Genomic DNA, 20,860 nt, shown 5'->3' on the forward strand with positions numbered 1-20,860 from the left:
TCCCTTAGAACCCACATAGGGCCAAGATTCTTCAATGACTAGCCAACATGACCAACAGTGTAGGGATAGGGAAACCGATGTCTTAATATCCTTGATCTCCTCAGTCAATGTATTTGACTGCCTTGACCCTCAAGACCTTCTTCATGATGTTTTAAACCTCATTTGATTACCTGGATTTGTGACCCCACAATCTGCTCTGACTTGCCATACCTGCCTGGTCCCTAAAGCCCTTAGTATGGAGCCAGAATTCTCATTTGCTCCAGTAATACCTCCCTTGTTCTTCTCCACGCTTGGATTTGATACAAAGGCAGACTTCATTTAGGTGATTCTTGTGGTATTCTAGGCTATATTTAATCTTAGAGATGGTGAGTACAGGTATATGAAAGAAAAAAAATGAAAGTCCAGCTTAGCTGATAAACTTTTTTGTTCCTTACAGTTTAAAACATTCCCCGATCTTTGAACCACATTAAATCTCATAACGTATTAGAATTTGGTGACACTATCTTTTACTACTGGAAAGAGTCCAGACTGACATGAACAAAGTAATCTTTTCCATGAAAGAAGACATATGAATGCCACTTGCTTATAGAGTCCCATGGGATTCTTGTCTGTCATCCTCCATTTTTAATTAGAGTTGTAATCATCTCTCAAGAGGCATCTGGAGGCTTCATTAAATCTATCAGCTTCACTATGATATATAAAACTGGTGGTGTTTAAAATCTTGGTCAAATAAAAAATAGCAGGAAGTGGGGCAAAATGTATCTGTCATCTAGGAAGTTCAGGTAAAGTGAGTTTCTCTTTCACTCTACAGGACTCTGACTTTTATGTAGTCAGCACCAAAACAGCACCCTTTCCAGTTGGTACATTTGCTTCGTGTCCACCTCACATTCCTGGAGGCTTAAGTCTCCAGTTACATCATTAGCAGCTGTGGTTCGGGGCTTTTTTTATGACCATGAACATGGCTCACTGATGCTTCTTGCATGATTCCACTGAGCATGCATTCCTTCATGTGTTGAGAAGGAGGCTGCCTTCTGAGCAGAGTTCACTAAGAGCCTTCCCAGTAAGCCACTCTGAAGTAAAACCCGTAGCAACTAGGAGTGTTCCAGAACCTTTCTTCTTCCATTCAGCCCGCCAGGTGGGTCTTTCAGCCTTGATACCCTCCCCTCACTGTAGAACTGCAAAGTATCTGATAGTGTTTGTCACCCTTGAGTTACTTCACATCCACAACAGGTAGTCCCGTGACCCTTTGAGATGGATCAGTCTTTCCAGGTTTGGCACTACAACCATAGCCCTAGACCAGGGGTTTTCATTAATGGCACTGATTATTTTTAACTGAAAATTGTTTTATTTATTTTTTTTTTTTGAGAGAGAGAGAATGCATGTGAGCAAGGAAGGGGCAGAGGGAGAGAGAAAGAACTGTAAGCAGGATCTGTACCCAGCATAGAGCCTGACACGGGGTTCGAATCCATGGGGATTCGATTCCATGATCCTGTGGGATCATGACCTGAGCTGAAATCAAGAGTCGAATGCTCAACTGACTGAGCCACCCAGTGCCCCTCATTGAAAATTTTCATTGATATAATTACTATTGGCATTTTGAACCAGATAATTCTTTGTTAGTGGAGAGAGGCATTCCTGGCCTCTACCCACCCGATGCCAGTAGCACCTGTTCCTCAGTTGTAATGAGCAAACGTGTCTCCAGGCATTGACAAATATCCCTTGAACAGGAGGTAAAGTCACCCCGTAGTTGAGAATCACTGCCCTATACCTCATGTGGAACAAGTAAGTAGATGTGGGGCTATCTGGCTTTCCTAGTAGAGGAATATTCTGGAGTATTTGTGGAATCTTCCCTGGCCTCCAAAAAATAAGAAAGACAAAATGTGACCATGAAGAAAGTCACATGAGCCATAGAAACCACAGGACTTTTCATCATTCGTTTACAGTTGTTCACTCCACTATTTTATGTATCAGAGAATTACTCAGATGTGTTAGCAGTTGTGATGTAGAGGGATGTCTAGCTATCTCATATCCTATTGATCTACTTGGTGCCATCATGGGGGGTCTCGTTAGAATGAAGCCCGTAATATGTTTGCATGTTATGCTCACTTAGGTGGCTCCATTAATCCAGGGTTTTCCTGAAATGCACTTTCCTGTGTCTCATTTGGTCATTGCCACACATTCTAGTAAAGTTATGATGTTTTAGAAACTGTGTCATCATTTCTCAGTGTTTTCATTATCTTTCGTTTCAAAGAATGCCTTTATTCTAACAAGCTCATTTGAATGGGCAGTGACTAAAAGAAATAATTGGGCCTGTGGAGATCTGTCCAGGCATACCACTTCCTTCGTGCCTAAGAAGCCTAGTCTCCTAGTATTCACGGCAGAGTCTGCTTTCATCTTGTACAAAGAGGTAAAGTAAGTTAGTGGGAATGAAATGTAAAATTCATTCATTCATTCAAAGAAAAGTTTTCAAAGTAGGACATTGTGCTAGTTACCATGAGATATTTAGAGACACATAAGACACAACTTCAGAGTTCAAGAGCTCTTTTTCTAGCAGTAGAGTCAAAATGTGGACAAGAACATTTGTAATACAATGCCTAAGTGCCATAGGCATTCAGAACAAGGTCACAGACAAAGGTGGCTTCTGCACACTACACTCTATTGTCTGGCCACAGATTCTAGAAGGCGTGTGTAAATGGCCCTTGAGAATACTTCACTTTCTTCTTCGACATGACAGTGGATCAGGAAAATATGGGAGACAAAGAACAGTTGGGCTTTACCCAGGCATTTGGCAACATGGTAAATGACAATTTGTCCATTTATCTTATGGGGAATAAGGTGAAGTAGGAGTTTCTTAGTAACCAGTTGACCATTGTTGGTGTCACTGTAGAGGGAGATTCTGAGTGCTGCGATATTAAGGCTTTTCATCTTAATCCATGTGTGATTGTCATGAGGTCATACGTTGCAGAATAAATATTTCAACAGATTTTGATAGGCCAAGGCAATGAACCAAATCTAACAAGACAAAATATAACGCAAGAAAATGGAAAGTTTTGTCTTGGATCCAAAAATCCATCTGCACAAATATGGGGGCCAGGTGCAAGCTTGGCAACAGATGTTGAGGAAGCATTCCCCCCCACCCCAGATTTGGGGTACATTAAGAATCATCTGGCATTCTTGTTTAAAATGTGGATTCCAAAAAAATAATAAAAATAAAGTGAAATGTGGATTCCCAGATGTCACCCCGAGATTGCCAGATTCAACAAGTTTGAGGTGGTACCCAAGAATCTGCATTTATCAAGGATCCTGGGTCATTCTGAAATAGAAGCTTCAGTGGGCCACACTCTGTGAGCCACTATCTTAGAGATTTAAGTTGATAGCAGGAGGATTCAACCATTGTATTGAGCAAAGTGTAATTAGGAGAACAAAGGAGGTGATGACCTTGCTCTCCTGTACTAGGTGGAGGAGCAGATGTAGATAGTTTACATTTAATCTTGGGACATGACCCTTTAAGAAGAGAGTCAAACTGAAAAGGAGGAGGTGAAAGAACTCAGAATCAGGTCTTGTAAAGAGCAGCTGCAGGAACTGGCAGTGCCTAGCTCAGAAAGGTCACAGAGAAGAGGACAGGACAGGACAGGAGAAAGGTTGTCTGTGTCAGGGAATTAAACATGTTCTGTGTCAGCAAGTGCCTCACAAGGTGACACAAGGACCAGTAGGCAAGAGCTACAGGAAAATCACTTTATGCTCAAAATAATGGCCATCCTTCTCCATGCTGTCCACAAGGCTGGGGGTGTTCAATCGTGGACCGCGGAATGTGATTCAATGATTCTTTTAAGAAGTTGAGGGGCGCCTGGGTGGCTCAGTCGGTTGAGTGACCGACTGGCTTAGGTCATGATCTTGCAGTTTGTGAGTTTGAGCCCCACGTCCGGCTCTGTGCTGATGGCTCAGAGCCTGGAGCCTGCTTCAGATTCTGTGTCTCCCTCTCTCTGCCCCTTCCCCACTCATGCTGTGTCTCTCTCTGTCTCTCAAAAATGAATAAACATTAAAAAATTAAAAAAAAAGAAGTAGTGAATAGGAGGGTTGAATCTGTGGTAGAATCAGGGGAAGTTTGGTTTGTTTTATTATTTTCTTTAGTAGGAGAGAATAGAGCATGTGTAGGTTTTCAAATATAAATGGATTGATTAAACAAAGATAGGAGAGTGGTGGGGGCAGGCATGCCATGGTGACAGGAGTAGGGAGAGATAAATAAAGAGTAGGGGAGTGGGGTGCCTGGGTAGCTCAGTAGGTTAAGCATCCAACATTGGCTCAGGTCATGATCTTGTGGTTGGTGAGCCTGAGCCCCAGGTGGAGTTCTGTGCTGACAGCACAGAGCCTACTTCACATTCTCTCTCTCTCTCTCTCTCTCTCTCTCTCTCTCTCTCTCTCTCTGCAGACCAAGGCACTGTAAGGTAACATAATGCGCAAGTTGATGAAATTCATTCCAATCATGGTTTCAAGAAACAAGGGTTTGAAATCTGTTACCCAGAGTTAAGAAAGAGTACCATTGGCGGGGGCTTGAGGAGTGTGGAAAAGGTGTGGAGCAACAGCTTCAGGGAATTTGTTCAGCGGTCAGCAAGCATCCGTGGCTGGCTGTTGCACTGTAGAATGTTGTACAGAGTACAGTCCACTCGAGGTCCTTACGCCCCCAGCCGTGTTGAGCAGTCTGGAGGCTACAGTGAAGAGCAGGAAGCTCTTGGACCGGGAATCAGCAGAGTGTACCCCAGAAGGACAAAGGAACTTGAATTTCAGGTTCACAAAGATTGGTAAATACCAAGCTGTATTTGTCAAGAGGCCACTTCAGAGTTTAAACAAGCATCTATCTCCATTAAACTTAGAAACCCCCAAACCTGGAGATACCCAGAAGTACCCAAGATATCTGAATTTCGTTTCATTGTGCTTTGTGCTTCCATCTTGGTCTTCACAGAGTTGGAGCTCTGCTGACTTAAGGTTGTGTACATGCAGTGTGTGTTCTAGAAGTGTTGAGTTTTTATGAAACTCTGAGATTTTAGGAAGTGTGAAGACCGCATGGCCACTATAACTTACGTGAAAAGGTGTAAAACTATGAAGTTTTTTACGTACTTTCTCCCATTTTTCCCATTTACTTCCTAGCAGATTTTCAATGGATTTCTGGAAAATAATGGCTTTGACTTGTAGAGACATACAAGATAGACACAATCTAAAAGTTTACCATACCTGTCTTTGGCCTTGAACCCATTGAATTCAGAAATCCATTCAGATCATATCTACATCCATGGGAGAGATCTGGAAACAGGCCTGTCGAAGCAGAGGTCTAAGCTTTGACTGTTTGCTTCCTCATTGTTTTCCCATGATCAACTTTTAAATATTCCTTAACTACTTGTAGAAACACCTCTCCTTTAAGTAGACTTTTTGCAGGGCCAAGTTTTTGTAAGGAAATCTGTTATTGTTGGCTAAAATCATGGGAGAGTAACTTCATTTTTAAGAACTTGGAAAGACTGAAAAGAAGCAAGATTAATGCCTCTATTTTTAAAAAGCAAAGAGGAAGTTCGTAATGTCCTAATCTGGAACTTTACCTGGAAAAAATGATTGCCAAATCACTTCTAGAATAATCTGCAGTGAATACAGTGTTGGGAACTTATATCACTTGACAGAGCAGTCCTGTCAGACTGATTCATTTCCTTCCATGAAAAAGTAACAAGATTTTAGTAGATTGAGGGGAAATGATAAATGTAATCTATATTTTATTTAGCAAGATGCTTGAACCTGCTCCATCCAACATTTCGGTCGATAAATTCAAAAAATTGGGGCATTGGCATTAGCTGTCTAGGGGGCAATTGAGTTCCTATCTTGGGGTCTGGATTTAATAGCACATCCTTTTTGTAACAGGGGAAAAGTTACCTGATCTGCTTTAAGAGGAAGAAATAGAAATGTTAGTAACTTACCCCAAAAGGATCCTTTATGCTCTGAAAAATGTATATCTGATATGTTTGTCATTCATGGTTTTGATTATTTAGATATGCTCAGAAGATGGGTTACGAATACATGTTTTTTATAAAATGAAATAGATGCTTGCTCACAGTCATTCATATACACTGCTTGTACATCCTCCTGAAAATTCCCCGAGAACTTCCTGACAGAATCGGTTCTCAGGCCTCTCTATCACCAAAGAAGGGGGAAAAAAATAAGAGGAAACAATAACTCTGAAAGCAAGTGAGATGTGTGGAAATAAATCTGTCATACTCTGTAATTCCAAAAGGGAAAGATACTTCTGGAAATTCTATTCTGGCCTCGGAAAGAATCTGTTTCTAGAAATGGTGGTAGTATTATGTTGATGATTATTCCTTGGATTTACATATCTCCTGTGCTGCAGGGAGCCCACGCACCTTGATAACTTGTGTCATTTTTAACTATTAATCTTCACAAAACCCTCCCTGAGGAAATCTGGTGGTTTCTTGCATTCCTCATTTCAGTAACCATATGCCCCAAATTAGATATATCAGATACCTGGATATGGAGAAAATTTGTCCTTGATAATATATCTTTATCTCTGCCCCATTTCCCAGTATTGGTTTTCCCCGCTAAGGGAAAGTAGAACGGTCCTACGGAAACTTTCATAAGCCAAAATGGCATAAAGCGAAGCAGCAATTACCATTAATTTATATGGAAACATCTTTGAATGTTTCCAGACCCCCAAATAACCTCTCTTAGGCTTTTCTGTTACCTTAGGACACATCATGGTAACGGACGCCCAAAATAAATTGAGATAAAGCACAGATGCTCACAGACACAGTTCAAATCTCTGGCAGCTGGTGCTGAAATGCCGGGTGTGGTTCTGGAAGGGGCTTGGTGGCTGCTTGGGGTGTGCGTGGTCTCTGTAATGGCTCACTGCAAAGCAAATGCTGAATGCTATTTTCACTTTTTGCCCTGTTTTTTTTTTTTTGTTTTTTTTTTGTAAAACAAACTTGTCTTTGGATTTCTTTCCATTCATAAAAATAAGTAGTAATGTAGGCTTTTGTGAAAGTGATGTGGAGTAATGTGAACTTTTGAGAAGCGGGGAATACCTGCACCAATGGAGTGAGCCTAGATCCCGTAATACCTAGAAAGAATGTGTTGGATTTGTGCAAGGCTATCTAGTTTGTATAGCCTTTTTCATAATAGCTTGTTCTTCACGCTCCAACCTCACCTGTGCGGACAGGTGAGCAGTGGCAGGATAATATTCACCGGTCTGCCATGTATTAAACACCTGCCAGGTGCCAGGCATCATGAAAGACACTTTATATTAACCATCTCACTTGATCTGCCACCAACCCTGTAGGGTGTGTATTGTTATCTCCATTCTCCATTTTACAAGGAGAAAGCACAGTCCAGCATTAAATGACTTACTGGAAGCCATCGGACTCTTGGTGGCAGAGCTGGGACCAGAAGCCAAGTCTTTGAAGATCTTTACACATTCTAAGTTTTAAGAAAAGACTTTGATTCCTCTAGGTAGTTACACAGTTCTTTTTTATTTAATTTCCTACACGTTAAAAACATTTTTTTAACATTTTACTTTTATTTTTGAAGGAGAGACAGACAGAGTGTAAGTGCAGGGGGAGCAGAGAGAGAGGGAGACACAGAATCTGAATCAGGCGCCAGGCTCTTAGCTGTCAGCACAGAGCCTGACAAGGGCTTGAACCTACACACTGTGAGATCATGACCTGAGCGGAAGTCAGATGCTTAACCAACTGCACCACCCAGATGCCCCCCGCCAAATTTTTAAACATATTTATTTATTTTGAGAGAAAGAGGACATGTGCAAGTGGGGTACAGGGCAGAGAGCGAGGAGAATCCCCAGCAGGCTCCACGATGTCAGCGCAGAGCCAGTCTTGGGGCTCAGTCCCATGGACCTGTGAGATCATGACCTGAGCCAAAATCAAGAGTCAGATGCTTAACTGACTGAGCCATCAAGGCACCCCTACTTTCCTACATGTTTTAAAAACTGTGGGTTGATTTGTATATTGTGTATCACTGCAAGGTGTGTCCATCTCTGGCTTGTGGTCCTTCATGCTTGGCTGTAAGGCGTGTCTTTCCTGTGCTACCAGTGTCATCTCTCTGACATCCCTCCCAGAGCAGATAGGAGAGTGGTTCTGTTCTCTAAGTACCAGCAAAAAACTTTTGTTTTCTGTGGTCATTTGCCATGAAAGAGATAAGTGTTAGGTATCTCAATCAGATTTTTAAAAGTACACTGATGATGAAAAGTGATTGTCAATCCACCTTGTGTTATTGTTACGCCACTTTGGCCCAGCCCACAGGCTCAGCAGTTGAGATTACTTCCTTTAATAAATAATCATGGAGTAAATGCTTAGAAAGAAAAGAAAGAAAGAAAGAAAGAAAGAAAGAAAGAAAGAAAGAACGAACCGGATCTCGGAAAAACACTCAGTGAAAGTCCTAACTGTATTCATTCATTCTGAGTTTGTGGAGCATATCTCTATACCCACAACTGTTTTCATCCTGGAATCATTATTAGCAATTTAGTGTCATCATCATTGTCATCCTCCTCATCATCAACATTATCATTATCCTCCTCTTCACCACGGGCACATCACTGAGTAGCAATTAGCACTGTGGGCATTTATGGAGATGTGTACAGAGTATACTCCATATGGTGCCTATCCTTGGGGAAGCAGGTGGGGTAACACATAACATGAATCCAAATATATTCATAAATGCATGTGTGTTTCCACATCATCACAGGTATTGAATAGCGAAACAAATGGATCTTATCAAACATTATTTTGGTGTCTGCTAACTAATCCAAGAAACCTCCCCAGAGAGCTGAATATGAGAAGCTAGGTGAGGTCACTTCCAGCATTGGGCCTCCTCAGGAGGAGGTGAGCCTGAGCTAGACTCAGGGACGGGGAAAAGAACTTCCTGCACACCCTTTCCCAGATCCCTCCAAGGTTGAAAGGCAGCATATCAAAAGACCTCAACTCCTTCTATGGTTGTGTGTGTGTGTGTGTGTGTGTGTGTGTGTGTGTGCACGCGCGCACACGTATGTTTTGTTTTGTTTTTTGTCTTGTTTTTTTGTTTGTTTGCACGATTCCCACCACCCTGTATCTCATCCTGGCTTTAGTTTGACAAACAATGATAATAAGTGGATAGTGTAGAATTCTTAACAGAGGCATCTCAAACCCACAGCTGGGAGTTTGGAACCTGTGCTCCACCCTATTCTTTTGTGCTTTTACTTGGGCCAGGGCCCCATAAATATTCATGGAGATGGTAAGAATGACATTGAGACTCTCCTTACCACTTTATTTGGGTTCTAAAACCACAAAAATCATTTAATTGACCAACAGAACTATCTACCTAATTGACAACTCAAAACAGCGAGTCCTTGGCCTATAACATTTGGAAGTTTAAAATTAGAACTTGCACAAAATATTTAAAGCTAGGAGAAAGTTCTCGATTCCCAGCATGTCTAAAGAGGATTTAGATCTTGACATGCCTGAAGAGACATGTCTGTGACTGGAGCTTCGCAAAAGCCCCCCACCCCGACCCCTGGCTGGCTGTGTACATTGACCTATGAAAAGGTCTCTCTATAAGGTGACTTCATAATATCTGAATTCTCTCCTCCCTGGCTGCCAGGGCCATTTAAATGTGCACTGGAAATGTTTTTCAAGAAGTAGGAATGCATGTGAACATTGAAGAACTACTATTTTAATGTTGAAGGTCCTATTCTTAGATTTTACTAGGGTCTTCCAACAGGATGCTATATTCCTGATTTTCAACATAACCCAATGATAAATATGCCCATTAAAACACTCTTGTCATGGGACACCTGAGTGGCTCAGTTGGTTAAGCGTCTGGCTCTTGATTTCAGCTCAGGTCATGATCTCAGGGTTTGTGAGATCAAACCCCATATCAGGCTCTGAGCTGACAGCATGGAACCTACTTAGGATTCTCTTTCTCTCTCTTTCTCCCTCTTTCTCTGCTCCTCCCTCACTTGTGCTTTCTGTCTGTCTCATAATTAAGGGAAAAAACACGCATGTCCTCCTCGTAGAGTTCTACCTTTATGAGTGTTGGGGACTATGAGTTCACAGGTAAGTAATGATTAGTTACTGATCTCACTCTTTTTAAAAATGTTTTTATTTTAATTCCAGTTAGTTAACATACAGGGTTATACCGGCTTCAAGTATGCAATATAGTGATTCAACACTTCCATACATTACCTTGTATTCATCACAAGTGTACTCCTTAATCCCCATCACCTGAGTTTCACCCAACCCCCAATTCCCCCACCCTCTGGTAACCACCAGTTTGTTCTCTATAGTTAAGAGTGTTTATTGATCTCTCACTCTCTCTCTCTCATACTCCCCCCTTACTTGTTTGTTTGGTTTCTTCAGTTCCACATATGAGTGAAATCATATGGTATTTGTCTTTTTCTGACTGACTCATCTCATGTTATACTCTGTAGCTCCAGCCATGTTGTTGCAAATGGCAAGATTTCATTCTTTTTTAGGGCTGAATAATGTTCCATTGTATATATTAATGACCTCACTCTTGCATGACTTCACATGCCTCCCTCTGCCTCCCTGCCCTACCCCAAACTAAAAGGTGTAGGAGCCCAGGAGATGACGGCCTGGGTGGGAGATGGGAGCAAAAGAGCTCTGAGAGCCTGCTTTCTGCCCCTTTGCCCGGGCCAGTCAGTTCCCTTTGAAGGCACCCGTTGTTTTACCCTCTGGCCTCACAACCTTGCAGGCCACTTCTGAGGCAGTTTCCAGGGACATCGTATCTCCACCTTTCCATTAGGATAAATAAACAGTTTGGGACTCCCGTGTCTTTATTAAACATTTCCTCTAAACTGCAGGCTTTGGCTCTGAGCCCACGTGCACCAAGCAAGCTGTCCGGGAGCAGCCGGACCCCAGAGCCCTGCCACTTGGCTCCTCCTATAAATAGCCCTCCGAACAGGCAGCAGGCACCTGCGCTGACCACTGCCCCCTCCTCTCTGCCTCCATCGTCTTCCCAGCTCTCCAGGTTGGGAAGACGCCGAGACGCCCCCTCAGCCCCAGACAGAAGGAGTAGCGGCAGCTGCAGCGAGGTGCGTGTGCTCGGTGGCCCCGCCAAGGCCAAGAGCCGCTGGGACCCTGTGGGCCGGCCGTGGGGAAGGGAAGGCACCCCATCCTGCAGCCGTGAGGAAGCGTGGGAGGGAAGCTGGAAGAACGAAGGCTGCAAACAAATAAATAAAGAAGGCATGTTTGACCAAACCCCCAACACCTAAATCTCCAAGTCCACTGGAGCAGGAAATTGAGTGGCTGAACGGAGCGGCCTTGCTCTGCCCTCCCCCCACCCTTGGCCTGGAAGGTTTTCCAGGCCTTCCAGAGGTTTTTGCTTTGTTTTCTTTTTTTTTTTTTTTTTAATAAATCTCCAATCTATACAGAAAGAGGAAGTTTGTTTTTAAAACAGCGAAGATTCAGTGGCCACGGACGTGAAAGAGATTGGAAGAGGAAGAAAAAGGCTTGTTGAAGAGAAGGAAAAAGGGTTCCCAGAAGTCTGCGTGTGTGTGCGCGCGTGTGCGTGCGCGCCCGAGACGGTCTAAGAGGCGGCCTACAAGGAGAAAGAAAACAAAGGAAAGTGTGACAGAGAAAGACAGAGAAATAAGTGGGAGAAGGCGCGAGTGCGGGGGGAGGGGCCGTGCGCCGCACGAGGCGCAGAGGCTGGACGCCGGAACGCAGGCACGGCCGGCGGGAGGGAGGGAGGCGCACATGTGTGAGAGAGAGACAGTGATGTCAGCATTTCCTTCTGGATTGGTCACGTGGGCCTTGCCAGGTAAACAGACTGGAAATAGACTCCATAAAGGCAGAGCCTGCTGGGGGAGGGTGGAGGCGCTGGCGCTTCACCCTTTCCTCTCTGCTGCGCCCTGACCGAGCTGGTTTTCGTGTTTGCGACAAGGTGGTCTCCGAGTGGAATTGCCTTTTTATGAGCCAAGGACTATGACTCAGGGAGGGAAAGCTATTTGCTTTTATAATTAGCTCTAGGACTTTTGAGACGCTTTGATTTCAAAAGAGAATGGAGGTGGGGATGTGTGCACGTCCAAGCTCAGATGCTGTGAGAGTGTCTTGGGTAGGGGATTGCTTATCCTCATTTGTCTCCTTCCAAGGGGGTGGGGGTCAGATGGGTCTAGATCCAGGATGGCTTGGAAGGCCGCCGCGGTTTACAATAAAAGGATCGGATGCTGTGATGATCCATATTAGGAAAAAGGAAATGCTAACAGGCCCTAGGTGAATATATTCTCCTAGGATACAGCTCCGAATGTGACCCTGGTACCACAGGGAGGAATGGAGACCCAGGAAAGTGATGAGGTGACAAAAAGTCCTACCTGTGACTCAAGCAGTTTTTTCAAAGGGATATAAAACCAATCCCCATCCAAACCGTGGCGGGAGTTCAGGGCATTGTAGAATGGTGGAAGCATGTCTGGAAACTTTATCTGAAAAGCAGAGTAGATGGAACAGGTGATTTTTCCACCTGGAAAGCTCTAGAGTCCAAAATGGTGAGAGGCTCTTTCTTCAAATTTCCTGGAAATGGGGCCTTTGCCTCTCTGATGAAATAGCTTCTTTAGGTTGTTCTTTGAATGATTCGGAATTGAAATGAACTACCTCATTTTGGTCATAATTTTCTACATCCTTGTGGAAATTTGGCCAAACCTGTGAGGAGAGTGACGAACTATCCCAGTTTCTAGAGCTGAGGGGATTCCTGGGATGCAGTTTTAAATCTGGAACAGTCTTGGGCAAAGTGGGGCTAGTTGGTCAACTGTAGTGGGAGGCCCAGTCTAGTTATAATAAGATAACTCATGTCCATCCTGTTCCACCAACAAACAGAGCAGCAAACCCCTTTCATTCCCTATCATCTTTCTTCCACGGTTCCCCCACCCTCATTTCTTTCTCTTAACTGTCCCTGAGCCGTTTATAGCAGAGATGACTGCAAGACAAATTTGAGTGGATGTGACTCTGTACATGGACTTGGGAGCTGGCAGAATACAGCGGAAACTGAAGAGTTGGCTTTTGTTGCACCTGGGGAAAAAAGAGGAGGGGGAGGGGACTGGGCATCCTTGCCTCCTGTCCCTCCCCGCCCCCAACCTTCCTTGGGCCCTGGGAGGAGGAGGAGCCCATCAGCACCACAAGTGTACTTTCAGCCCTTGGATTGAAAGATAGATATTTGATACCCCTCTCTGCTAACAAAATACGTCACTCTGACAAGATCCCAGCCCAGAGTTATTTTTGTGGCATTATGTAATTGGATTGCCTGGTCAGGAGCACTTCCTTAACAAGGCTTCGGCAGCCCCTCGGTGTGGGCCTGGCCAGTCCTGCCCGGTTACCCACTCTGCTTCAGCCCAAGACGAGACAGCTAACCGCAGCAAAGAGATGTCAGCCTATGCCACTGACCTAACTGCCCCATCCCCTCGCTGCAGAAGCCCCGGAAGGAGGACTTCAGTACCTGGTCACACATGCCTTGGCCAGAGTTGGCTGAAGACTCTCCCATAGCCAAACCTCAGTACCACAAACCGGGCATTTTTGTTCTGAGGGGGCTGCGGGCCTGCTGCTGCAATTCATGCCACACAGGCAGTCGGAACCTGAGAGCTCCAGGAGCAAGCCCCAGCGTGACCAGGCGCCCCTCCGCAGGCCTGCCATCTGGATGTCACTCCCCTCTCTTCTTCCCCAGCTTTCTGAATTTCCTCACATTTATTCCTGAGTAATTGGTCATCTGATCATCCCTTCCTGTTAGCCTGCTGACTCACAGAAGTTAGGAACTTGTCTGAGCTTCAGACACAGTAAGAAAATTGACAAAGAAAAACAACAAGAAAAAGGCCTGGTGCCATCTTGCCCTGGTATGGCCCATTGCGGGCCCGCCATCGCAAGGGTACACTGGCAGTTGTTTCGGGGTGATATTATGTTGCTGTCACCCTGGGGTGGGGGCTTGTTCATCTTTTTTCATTGTCATTTCTGTCTGTGGCCTTTAGAGAACATCCTCCATGACTTTCTGTGATGTGTCTCCCAGCCCGGAATCCATATCTAAACCAGAGAACCTTTCCCGGAATATTTTTCTTTCCCCCTTCTCAGCCCATGTGCACTACATCTCTCCTCTTATTTTTCCTTGAGCCCCTGCTTCTCCTGACCTTGACAAGAAGCAGACGGTGTAATAGAAATAGCTTTAAAGCCAAATGGTGCCGCGTTCGAATTCAAGCTGAGCCACTTAAATGGCTGTGTGATCTCAGTCTCTCTGAATCTGATATTCCTCATCTATAAAATGGGACTAATAATACCAGTTTCCCAAGGCTACTGGGAGTATTGAATGCGATTCATGTAAAGTGTCTGCCAAGGGACTAACACATGGTGGGTGCTCACCAAATGTAGGGTTTTCAACAAAGGTAAGGAGGACGAGAAAAGGGCGAATTTGCCAGGCTCCTAAGAGCTAACCTCCGTCCCCCTTAAGACACCACTGGTCTCCTCCTGGAATGCCCTCGTTAAGGGTGCAGAACTGAATCTCACCATCATTGGGGGGATGGGGTCAGGAGGGAAAGGGAAAGGGTTCCTGCCATAGAGACCCCCATGGGTGTTCTTTCTGGGGAAGCTTCCCAGTCTAAAAATCTCTCCTCTACCTGCCTCCTTACAGTCAGGGTCTCCCTGTACGCCCTTCCAATGCTGGCCACTAAGTTGAGTGTATTAGCTCTAGTTTTGCCTGCACCAAGTTGCAGGGGCCACCAAGTACCCAGAACAAAGGAACGAGGGGGACAAGTGTGGTTTCTCTCAAAGTGCCCACATGTGTGAACCTTGCATGCCTGTTGCAATGTAGATAGAGGTCATTCCAACTCCACAGTAGGAACTAGTTGGAACCCATAAGTCAGGGATCCCTAGACCAAAGTGAGGTCCAAATAGCCACAGGCAAAATGATGGGGGAGAGAAGGAAGGAGAGGTTCCCTGGAGATGGGTGGAGGTGAGAAGACCAGCGCCCCGGGGCACCTCTCACTGAAGTGCACAATCTGTGAGGGGCTCTGACGTCAGCTGTACCTGCAGGGGCGAGGGCGAGGTGGGGGAGAGCCTGTGGCAGAGTGCATTTGTTCCACTTGGCAGGAAGCCCTTCCCTGAAGGCTGTGAGTTTAACCTTTAGCATTCAAGTGTCGGGGCTGAAGTGTTGTTCGGAGCACTTCTTCCTGCTGCAGCGCTCCCAAACCAAAGAGAGGGAGGGAGGTCTACAGAACTAAACACGCAGACACGGCACTCCTCAAGCCAGGCCCTCGCTAACTCTAAGCATCCAGTCCCACCTTCTTGGCTAGCCCAGTGTCTGGTCAGCCTTAGTGGTGAGCAGGGCCCCAGGTCGGGGTGGGGGGGGGGGGGGTGCCTCCCCATTCCCAACTCTCCCTGGGCTGGCCTGAGCTGGAAGCGGCCCCCAACTGCCCCCTGTGGTCGCTGCTGCTCGCCCACTTTGGCGCCCCACAGGTACCTGTGTCCTGAAAGAAGCTGGGAAGCCCAATGAGGGCAGTGGACAGGGAATCAAACCACCAGCTGCCAGGGGTGGGGAGGAGGATCAAAGCCAGAGGCAGGCACTGGGCTTGGGCAGCTCAGCTCAGGCCTGAGCTGCACCTTCGACTTTCCTTCTTCTTCCCGGGCCTGCGGGTTTTTCTGGGGGTGCCCCGCAGGGGCGTAATGGAATGCTCAAATTGTTCCATGGGGGCCAGTTGAAGGGGTGAGGGGCCTTGCTAAGCACGTACCTGTGCTGGCTTAAGCTCCCCAGCTGGCCTCTCCGGGGGCCTGAGAGCCCAGGCTTCCTCTCAGGAGCCCGAAACGGCAGAAGAATAAAGATTGCCCAAAATGGGGCTGGGTGTGCCAGACATTAAGGACATATGCCCTGGCTAAGTGAGCTGTGGTCAGAGTCTCAGGAAAACTCGCGATCCTTGAGGTCATGGTTCCTGGGGAGGTGGGAACAGCGCCTGGTGTCCATGATGCTGAGCCCAGGGGGCAGGAGACTAGATGTAAAAAGGGCGTGTCCCATGCCAGGACCAGAGGAAACTGGCATCGAATATTCCTGCTGGCCCGCTGAGCCCTGGAATTAAACAGGGAGGTGGCCATGCTCACAGGGGACCACTGCCCTGTGTACTGTCCTGGCACAGGTTGGGCCCGCTGGACATCTGTGGGGAGCCCAGCTGGCCAGAGCCCCAGCCCGCGCACCCCCGGGGTTGGCACCCACTGGATTTCTCCAAGACTGCGGGGCTGTACCCTGCCCTCCACCCCCGGCCCTCACCAAGCGCTGGCCCCAAATTTCGTGTCATCCGCGTGCAGGAAGATCGAGTTTGCCTTTTTCTCTATTTCTAAGAATTGGAAACAAACGAATTGGAAAAATTTTGCCTTGGAAAAATATCTGTTCGATGTCGTTTGGTGTTTAAATTGTCCTTGGAATTTTTTTCAGCTTCATTTGAAAAAGAAAAGGAAAGTTGATGCGTGCCCCAAACCTTGTTTCTCTTTAAACCATCCCCCTTAGACGTGCAGTCTGTTCCTGCAGATGTTTTCTGGGGCGAAGAGAGTGAAATGGAATGGGAGGGAGGATGAGAACTGGGAATCTCTGATTTTAAATCCCATTACTGGCTTTGAGGAGAGGCACAGAAAAAAAAAATCAGGAAAAGATAGTTCGTCCCCCACTGATTTTCTTCACTTCAAAGATTTCCCTCGCCCCTTAAATCAGAAATATTATGGTGCTAGGTATTTCTCAAGAAAAAAAAATGCACATGTTTCTTCAGAATACATACACGGTATAGGTCCCTTTTTACATTTCTCAGCAAAAAAAAAAAAAAGGGGGGGGGGAAGGCACTCAATTCCCTGGCTATTAAACAAGCCATGCCTGCAAAAAATGCAGGCATCGGGGACTGCTCAGCCGCGCATCCCTCCATTAGCGCACGCCTGCGTGTCTGCGTGTCAACAATGCACGTGCTATCACGGCACGGACTCCCCACGCCAGCCCTCATGGGCGCCACGCAAATGGGCACCCGGTCTCATTTTCCCGCTGTCAGCCCTACCCCCAAGCCCGCTGCCCGTGCCTCTCCAGGATCCCTTTTTTTCTGCCTCTGGCTGGCAAGTCAGAAACCTCGATCTTTCCCCCCCAAGTTATGCCCTTGGAAATCCCCAAAGTGAACACAGCCCGACTGGGGGGGTCTTGCCCTCAAGTTGTTCACTTTGTTGTGTAGAGATAAGCCTAGTTCTCTTCTTCACCTGCCCCAGGCTGTAGATGTAGTGCAAACTTCTGGTACCAGGTCACCAAAAGGCAAGCCAGTGCTTGCCAGTAGTACAGGCTGTGTGGAACCCAAGAGAGCCACCAACTCAGAGGCGACTCCTGCCCCAAGGTTGGATCTCAGATTTCCATTGCAAAGGAGCCGAGGAAACTGGAAATCTGACTCAAACCTTGGAACTAATTGCCCTGCATTTTCACAGTGCACCATGTATTGGAAATGAAGGGCAGGCTTCATCACTTGGAACTCTTTCAGTGACCTGAGCGCTCTAAGTTTGGGGCTAATTCTTTAAAGGTTTTACTTCTGAGATATAGGGAAGGAAGAATGAAAGAATGAAACATACCCACAATCCTTGTATTGGGGATGACACTCAAGAGTAGGTTGTGGTCTCTTTTGAATCGGGAGTTCAAAAGAAAAAAAAAAAAAAAAGGCTTGTTCCCTCCCCCTTGCCCCAGGGATGAAACCTCTCTAGATTCGAGCAGCCAATTTGGTTTGATATCCGTGGTTTGGAGGCTGTGGCGGGGTTAGGGGTGCAGGGGCTAGGAAGACAGACCTCAGCTGCCTACTGGACCAGCAGGTCTACTCTTGGCCCTGGAAGCAGAAGCGGAAATCGGGGTGATTCGCCCTCGCTCTGACAGCTGGAGGGAGCGTCTGGGGCGCGCGTCACCGAGCCTCCGCGCAGCCGTGCCCAACATGCCTTGTATGTGGACCTCCTTGCTCGCTCAGCTCCGTATCTACTCTTAGCATCCCCCACCTGCCTCGCGTCCCCCAGGGATCTAATTCTCCGTTCTCTCTGTCATTTCCAGCCAGTTCTTTTCCCACCAAAAACTCCTTTTTCTTGGAGTAACTTTCCAAAAGAGCTGTCGTTGTCCTAAAGTCCAACCTCGTGGGGTGAATTTGGGAAGCTCTTTCTCAGTTGAAGCCCCTTTAGTGGACACCACACATACGCCCCCAGGGTCCCCAGGACATCACCTGGGCACTGAGCCCCACAACCTGGTGCTTCCGTGCAGCGCCAAAACAAAAGGGGACTTCAGACGCTTTGCTCTTTGCCAGTGAAACATCTCACAAGCAAATCTGAATTTGGGTGTTGGTTATCTTTCAGGCTTGAAAAATATTTTGACAAAAGTATTCTCCGGGCTGCCCAAGTTGGGGGAAAGAAAGCTTTTGACCGAGAATATGGGCAGAAAGCAAGAAGCTGCATGTAATGGATACCACTGTGTACATCCGCTCAGGACGATGAGGGACTATGAGGAGCATGACCCGAGTCTGCGAGGCTGGCGCCAACATCCCAACTCCCCCCACCCTGCCAAGGGCACCCCTGTTTTCCACAAACGGGGAGCAGTTTTTGCCCAGACCCATCTGCTCCTCCTCTGGTGCATTAAGAGCAAACTTTCTGAGGCTTGGATAACAGTGGCTGAGCCGTAGGATACAGCTGGGGATGGAACAGTTCTGGATGCTCAGAAGAACCTCACCCCGCACCCTTAGGAGAAAGGGGAACTGTTCGATTTGTCTGGGGGTCACAAGGTGGGCTGGTAGGTTCGGGGAGGGAACGGATGGATGGAGCGCCAAGTGCCGCGCCTGGCTGCCTCTGTCTCCACTTTCTCCCTCCCTACCTCATCTTCTGCCATTTCCAGAGGCAGGAGAAAGGTGATCTCGGACTTGACCCCTAAATCACAGCTGCTGGTGGCTGCACCTCGCTCCGGGATGAACGCTGCCCCTTCCCAGAGCTTGGGCAGCTTAACCCTTTCGTTCCCTGGCGCTCAGGGGCCGGCGGCAGCGGCGCCTCTGACCCCGGAACCGGAGCAGCCCTCCTCCACGGGCGCGGTACCTTGGATCCCACCAGGAGACCACAAAAGGGCGAGACTGCAGGGTGCTGCGAGCCTGGGGCAAGGGCCGGCCAGCCCGGAGCGCTGCCAGGGAACCCGAGGAAGAGCCAGAGTTAGCGGAACGAAGAGGGATGTTTGGATCGTGTTAACTACCCAGACAGATGCACTTCAGCATGTCTGCATTTATGGAATCCATATGTTGTCGTGGCAAATGAAAGGACAGTAACACATACATACAATAGACTTAGAATAACAATACACATTCAGAAAGGGACCCGCACATTCTTCACCCTGCAACCCCTCTCTTAGATCTAGCTCTAGAGTTGTGCGCAGAGGCGTCCTTTCAACCTCCCCCTGCCTCCTCACGGGCTTGCTTTTTTTTTTTTTTTTTTTTTTCCTTCTCTTCCTCTTCCTTTTTTTGTTTTTGTTTTTGTTGTTGTGTCCCCCCAACCCCCCAGCAGAAGAAAACCCAGGGTCCAGAATCTAGGCTCTTTGGAAGTGAGATCTCCTAAGATCCCCTTCACCTCTCTTCCCCCTTAAGACTGGCCCACGGCATCTTTAACCCTTGGACCAAATAATAGCTGCTCACATTGTAACCCCAGATTCTGAAAATTGCAGGGAAGCAAACTCTTACTCAAATTCACCATTCACATCTTCATCATTAAACCAACACTTCTATGTTATATTTGCAAAAAAGTAGCTTCCAACAGATCTGGAAACAAAAACGCCTAGCGAGAGAGCACACACAGCATAGCTCTGTATAGTACCTGCATTGATGTATACCTTGTATATTTGTGTGCACATATATTCACAGCACACACAGAGACGCAAAGACATCTAAAGCCATTCAAATGTATATTTATGTACCCATTTATGCATATATCTTTGTGTTTCTATCCATTCATTTGGGCGAGAGGCAGAGAAATACATACATCAATGCAGTATTTAGCCTACATTCTACTTTCTCTCCCTACTGTAAATGTCTTAAAAACAGATTGGTCTAAAATTTTCTGCCCTCTTGCCAGCTAAATGAAGGATTTAGATTCTGAATTTCTTGGTCCCCTTTTTCATTTTGTACATAAAATAATCCATACAGATGCTGGATTATCGCCTAAGCATTATTCAATCATACAAGCTTGGTACCTCTCCTCCTTATAACGAATTCACTGAGTAAAATTAGCATAAGTATTTACCAGATTAAGCTGACATTTTCCTATATTGCAACATGAAATACATTTATATCCAGAATTTCCCCCAAATAGCCTATACCAGTGGAGATACTGACTTCCTCCGCGCTGTTTTGTGTAACAAGCTACAAGTTTGCTCCTTGTATCATTTACATTTTTAAGAGAAAATAAATACATAGCATTTAAGTGAGTTTTCAAGATCTACAAGGAGAAATTAAAATTTCCTGCATCTTAAAAAAAAACCCCCAACAATTATGAAGATTCGTGAAGACAGATAAATTAGAGACAAATATACTCCTGAAGGTCTGAACAATTTTCCTTACCTGATATATTATGGAAAAATTCAGAATTTACCAGTCTTCTTTCAGTCAGCTACATTTTACACTGACCTGCACTTTGGACTGAAAGGGAAAAAAAAAAGATTAACTGTTGCCAATGAAAAATTTAAAATAATAATCAGAAACCGGACAAACTGAAGTTAAAAATATACAATGGTTACAATAAAGATAAATATTTATTTAATCAAAGTAGAAGTTGTGTTTGGACTGTAGGAATGTTTCATCCTTCCCTTAAAAAAAAAA

General features: G+C 46.0%; 1 long non-coding RNA gene across 1 annotated transcript; it reads right to left on the reverse strand.

Annotated features, from left to right (window-relative positions):
* Positions 1-11,075: 11,075 nt before the first annotated feature.
* LOC122208485 lies at positions 11,076-20,653 on the reverse strand. The gene is made up of 3 exons (XR_006197249.1): positions 20,603-20,653; positions 12,371-12,478; positions 11,076-11,220 (listed from the first exon to the last, which is right to left on the reverse strand). It is a non-coding gene; the product is annotated as an uncharacterized LOC122208485 (long non-coding RNA).
* Between the last annotated feature and the right edge of the window lie 207 nt (positions 20,654-20,860).

The sequence above is a fragment of the Panthera leo genome, chromosome E2, assembly GCF_018350215.1.
Source record: "Panthera leo isolate Ple1 chromosome E2, P.leo_Ple1_pat1.1, whole genome shotgun sequence".
Lineage (NCBI taxonomy): Eukaryota > Metazoa > Chordata > Mammalia > Carnivora > Felidae > Panthera > Panthera leo.